Source organism: Sinocyclocheilus grahami, unplaced genomic scaffold (assembly GCF_001515645.1).
Source record: "Sinocyclocheilus grahami isolate Dianchi unplaced genomic scaffold, SAMN03320097.WGS_v1.1 scaffold844.1, whole genome shotgun sequence".
Classification (NCBI taxonomy): Eukaryota; Metazoa; Chordata; class Actinopteri; order Cypriniformes; family Cyprinidae; genus Sinocyclocheilus; species Sinocyclocheilus grahami.
In genome coordinates this window covers 607,038-613,091 of record NW_015506023.1, presented here as the reverse complement: position 1 = coordinate 613,091, position 6,054 = coordinate 607,038, and positions in this window count along the sequence as shown.

Below are 6,054 nucleotides of genomic sequence, written 5' to 3'. Positions count from 1 at the left end.
CCAAGCACTTTATCAGTAGCTGATTTGAACACTTTAGTTTAGGGAACAATTCTCACTTTGCTTATTAGCATGCATATTACTAGTATATTGGCTGTTTATTTGTACTTATAAAGCACATATTAATGCCTTATTCTGCATGACAATATTTTAGATCATTTAATCATACAGTACCTAAACTTAAAAACTAAGTTTTTAAACCCTAACCCTAACCCTAAAGTCATACTTAATACTTAGTTAATAGTGAGAATTGCTCCTCTAACAAAAGTGTGAACATTGCTGTGTTCATTATTTGTTGGCCACACTTTAGTTTAGGGACCAATTCTCACTATTAATCAACAATTAAGTATGACTTTTGCCTCAGTAAACTTTTAATGCTGCTTACTAATAGTTAGTAGGTAGTAATATTGTTCAATCCTTTATAACCTATTTGGCCACACTTTATTTTAAGGTGCAATTCTCGGTATTAACAAACCATTAACTAAGACTTTTGCCCCAATAAACTCCTAATTTGCTGCTTGATAATAGTTAGTAAGGTAGTTGTTAAGATTAAGTATTTGGTAGGATTAGTTGTCATGCAGAATAAGACATTAATATGTGATTTATAAGTACTGATAAACAGCCAATATGTAAATAATAGGCATGCTAATAAGCAACTAGTTAATAGTGTGAATCGGTCCCTATACTAAAGTGTTACCAATTTATTTATTTTTACAGAATTTACTTATTTTAATACAATAAATTAAGATGCTATTTTTTTTAGTTAAGTGTGCCTAATGCATTAACTGAGGTTGCTGGATTTATTGTATCACATTTTGTTATTATATTAAATGATTGGTAATACTAGGAAACACATATTCACTATAAACTATGACTTCTCCCTCAGTAATCTCCTGATTTGCTGCTTATTAATAGTTAGTAAGGTAGTTGTTAAGTTTAGGTATAGGTTAGGGTTAATGGATCTAAAATATGCAGAATAAGGCATTAATATGTGCTTTATAAGTACTAATAAACAGCCAATATACTAGTAATATGAATGCAAATAAGCAACTAGTCGGTCCTCAAACTAAAGTGTTGCCTTATTTATTATTAATATATTCTCTCATCTCCCCAAGAAGCTCTAATGTTTGCTATTATGTTGCTATTTCTTTCATTCGTCAGCTGTTCTAACATATCATTGTTAGTAACTATGACAAACAGTGAGTGTTTAAGACACCGTCACACATTGATCAGAATGATTCACGTTTTTGTTTTCTCAGCTTCCACACCCAGTCTAGAGAAGTCACCACACGTTAGAAAACATGCCCTCCAGTTACAGACTTCACAGCTCTTCTCGTCTCTTTATGGGCACGTCATGAAAACTAAATGTGTGTGTGTGTGACGGGAAGGATATGGATACAGACAGGACTCTGGAAATGCAATACATTCTCAGACATAATAAAGTTACGAAAGCTGTCAGTGGGGCGGTGCCTATTCGAAAGGTACAAATATGTATCCTTTAGGTGCTATATATAATACCTTCAAGATAAGTATATGCACCATTTAGAGTTAGGGTTACAATTTAAAATTAAATATATATACACACAGACACACACACACACACACACAGACACACATGCGTGTGTCTGTGTGTGTGTGTGTGTGTGTTTGTGTGAATGTGTGTGTGTGTGTGTGTGTGTGTGTGTGTTTGCCTATACAGACATGATTGTCCAAATGCAATACAAAAGAGTCAAAGACTATGTATTTACAAGTGTATTCAAGTGGCCATGCCTCATTGTGTATGTTACCGCGTTCTTCTAACCTGACTGTACATCCTTTGTGTGTGTGATTCAGATAAATGTTGTACTAAGTATCTTGAAATTACTGTGCGATATTAGTGTACATGGGTGTGATTGGGCATGCCAATGCAACAGACTGTAATTACCAAACCTAACCTGCAATTTCATACAAAAAAAGCATCAGTGTTTTGATCTACTCCATTCACCATTCTCACCATATTCATACAATTATTCAGATATTCCTTGGCTTTCAGATGAATTTAGGTAATAGCTGGTTTATAGGCTACATGTATAAGAACCAGGGAACCCACGGGTGATTAAAAAGGACATGTTAAATAGCATTAAAAAGTCTTAAATATCAGTTATGGAAGTCTTAAATTAGAGAAAGAAGAACTTCACAAGATGTTTGTAATAAAAACGTATTTTGTGTTTGGCTTTTTTATTTTTTTGACTAAAATATATTTAAAATGTTTTGCTGAATATATGTTGTAAACCGCAAAGCTCGATGATATATATTTTTGAAATTGAAAAATACATTTATTTTCAATCTTCAAACCAAAATATATTTTAAAATGTATTTCAGGGGCAAGAAAATACATTTCCAGTCTCACAGTAGCCTATAAGGTTTTATTCATTATTTATTTTTATTCAAATGTGTTATATGTTCACAACAAATAAATATATATTTTTTTCTTCAACTGCGATTAATGTATTTTCATGAATTTCAATTTATGGAGAGCAAAATATATATTCTTTAAATGCTTTTTTAAAAATATATATTTAAAAAATGTAGCTTACAATAAATCAGCCAAAAATATAATGGTAGAATAATACATAGGCTTATAAATACTTTTTTTGGCATACGTATTTGCATACCTCTGCGCAGCCAATAGCGAGAGTTTGGGGGCGTGGCTTCCACAGCAGGCTGAGCCAGAGGGTGTTTAACTGGTGTGGAGTTTCTTCTCGACAGGTAAGCTACATTTCAAGATAAAAGTTTTCCTAATATGTTGGAGCTTTTATACCTTATTATAGTTCTGCTAGGTGACAGTAGTAGCACAGAAAAAATGCATGCTCCAGCTTTATTGCCGTCACATTTCAGCTAAACTCCCGAGCAGTTCTGTTCCAACGAAAAGAAAAGAAAAAATCGGTACATATCTTAAAATAATACAGATCTTTGGAGTTTTACATGAGCGCTCTGAAAGAAACTTCATTGTAAAACAGCGTTCAAAGCTTTTTTTAACTTTGTGATTTTTTTTCTAATGACTTTTAAAACGTTTTACACAGCTGATGCTCATAAAAGAATCTAATGTAAAACTAAACCTTATGTTTCATGTGTCAGCAGGTTACTATTTCCGTTCAAATATTTATGCAAATCATAAATAAACAAGTTAATGAAAATGCAGACAGATCTGCCATCTATGTTGTGATGAGCTGCAGTATATCTAACATTGCAACCGCTATTGTGCTGTGAGGATCCAGCTGTGCAGGGAATGTGCGGCTGATGTTCTGTAGAGGAGCTCCGGCAAACTTCATCATCTCATGCTTTCTTTGAAGGTTGTCACTCTAAAGTCAGCTTCACCAACATGCACTTGTGCACTAGCGTAGTGTTTTACTGTTAACGGAGTAGATTGTTGAACTTGTTGTACTAAAGGCCAGTCAACATATTGTTTGCTAAAATAAAACCAAAGTAAATCAATGTCACTCACAAGTCACAGTTTCCCCTGCGACCAACAGATGTCCTCATGTTCCCGGTTCATTCAGTTATCAGTTAATAATCAGTTTCCATGGTAAACTATACTGGTCATACTTGGTTAAATCTGTCTAAGTAAAAATCTGTCTAAAATACAGTTTGTTCTGAGGATGTCTAGGTCTGATACCAGACTGTGGTTTGATTTATGTTTGTCCCATCTGTGTTTTTGGATCACAGTTTTTGGACTGTTTATCCTTATATGTATATATTTTTCTTCCCCTATGCATGCCATGAAAAAGTATCTTCAGTCCAGCAGTAATAGCGGGAACTGTTGACAATCACATGTTTTTTTTTTCTTTCTAGTTGGTTTAGTTTTCAGCTAGTTTTATGGAAGACAGAATAAAGATTACATCGAAAATTACAAAACATCAGTTTTGATCATATTTTCAAGAATGATGGTAGCAGTTGCTGGTTGCCACAGTAGGGGAAAATACCATGGAAGTCAATGGCTACCAGCAACTGTTAAAATAAAAATATCAGTAAAAATATCTTCTTTCTTTGTTCAACAGCAGAAATAAACTCTCACAGGTTTGGAACAACACGAGGGTCAAAACATGAAGACAGAATTTTCATTTTTGGTCCCTATAACTATCCCTTTAAGTCAGACAATGTATGTTTGACATATGTTGTACAGTATGTCACATATATATATATATATTTTAGACTAATGAAACTGGCTGTAAAGGGACTGGAGTTCAGTGTGTTCAATGGATTGTACTGTTGTTTAACAACATGCTAATTGTCCAGCTTTGTTTTGTAATTATACTAGACATTAGTATATAATGTACATGCGTGTGTGTGTGTGTGTTTGCATGCATGTGTGTGTGTGTGTGCGTGTGTGTGTGTTTGCATGCATGTGTGTGTGTGTGTGCGTGTGTGCGTGCGTATGTGTGTGTGTGCATGCATGTGCATGTTAGTCACTTTCACACCTGCGTCACAATACAGTCTCATTTTGATGAGTTGTTGCAATGATTGTAGGTCGAGTAGAATAACAAGAGCACAATAGAATCTGCTGATTCAGATGATATCAGTTATGTCATTATAATGCATTACATAATGTGAACCACTTATATTTTTGCATAGACATACACTACCAGTCAAAACTTTTTGAACAGTAATATTTTTAATGTTTATAAAGAAGTCTCTTCTGCTCATCAAGCCTGCATTTATTTGATCCCAAATACAGCAAACTCAGTAATATTCTGAAATATTTTTACTATTTAAAATAACTGCGTCCTATTTTAATATATGTTAAACTGTAATGTATTTCTGTGATGCGCAGCTGTATTTTCAGCATCATTCCTCCAGTCTTCAGTGTCACATGATCTTCAGAAATCATTCTAATATGCTGATCTGCTGCTCAAAAAACATTTATTATTATTATTATTAATATTAATATTTAAAACAGTTGAGTACATTTTGTTTCAGGATTCTTTGATGAATAGAAAGATCCAAAAATCAGCATTTATCTGAAATAAAAAGCTTTTGTAACATTATAGGAATGATGTTTTAAATGGATCAAAAGTGATGATAAAGACATTTATAATGTTACAAAAGATTTCTATTTCAGATAAATGCTGTTTTTCTGAACTTTCTGTTCATCAAAGAAACCTGAAAACATTCTACTCAGCTGTTTTCAACAATAATTCAGCTTTGAAATCACAGAAATAAATTACATTTTAAAATATATTCAAATAGAAAGCAGTTATTTTAAATAGTAAAAATATATTAGAATATAATAGGAATTTCTAACTAACCGTGTGTTGCAACACTCTCCAGAATCCCAAAATGTGTTGGGCAAACATTTAATTGTGAATTTTATCTGTCTTTGTGAACATAGCCATTATTACAGGCCCTTTTCATCACAGTTTAGTTTTTCTCTTCTGCTTGTGTCTATAGGAACGATGGAAAATAATTGGATAGCCTACGCGTGACACAGCTTCTGGAAAACGTGGTGTAGGAGATAAATGTTCTGGGACTACTTGCCAAAGCAAGGTCAGTCTTAAAGTCTTTTGAAAGTCTTCAGTGATGACTCAGAGGAAACTTACTCTTATAAACCATAGGCCCACATCATGTGTGAGCAAACTGAACATGATCGAGAGCAAAATGCTCAGTTGGACACATTCTCAGCTTTTTTCACCATTTATCACCTAAACTAAAATTAAAAACCTTAAGCTTTAGACCTGTTGTCTGTATCGCAATTCAAGTTCACAGTTCTGACTACGATTTCATTGTTTTACTGTTTGAAACACTTAGAAATCTGCCAATACATCAGTGCAAATGCTGCAGATATATAGCGGTTTCATGCAGCCAGACAATAAGTGTCATGCGTTTTATTTGTAATTTAAAAATAGTTCAGAAGTTCTGAAATTACAATTTACTCTGCAGGTTGTCACTAATGCAATACAAATATAAACAGTTGCTACTACTTACAGTACACGGTAAAAACAAAACAAAACAACATTTGGCAGATGAGGTTGCACGTAAACATATTTACAGAACAGCCTAAAACAATTACAGTATAAAACT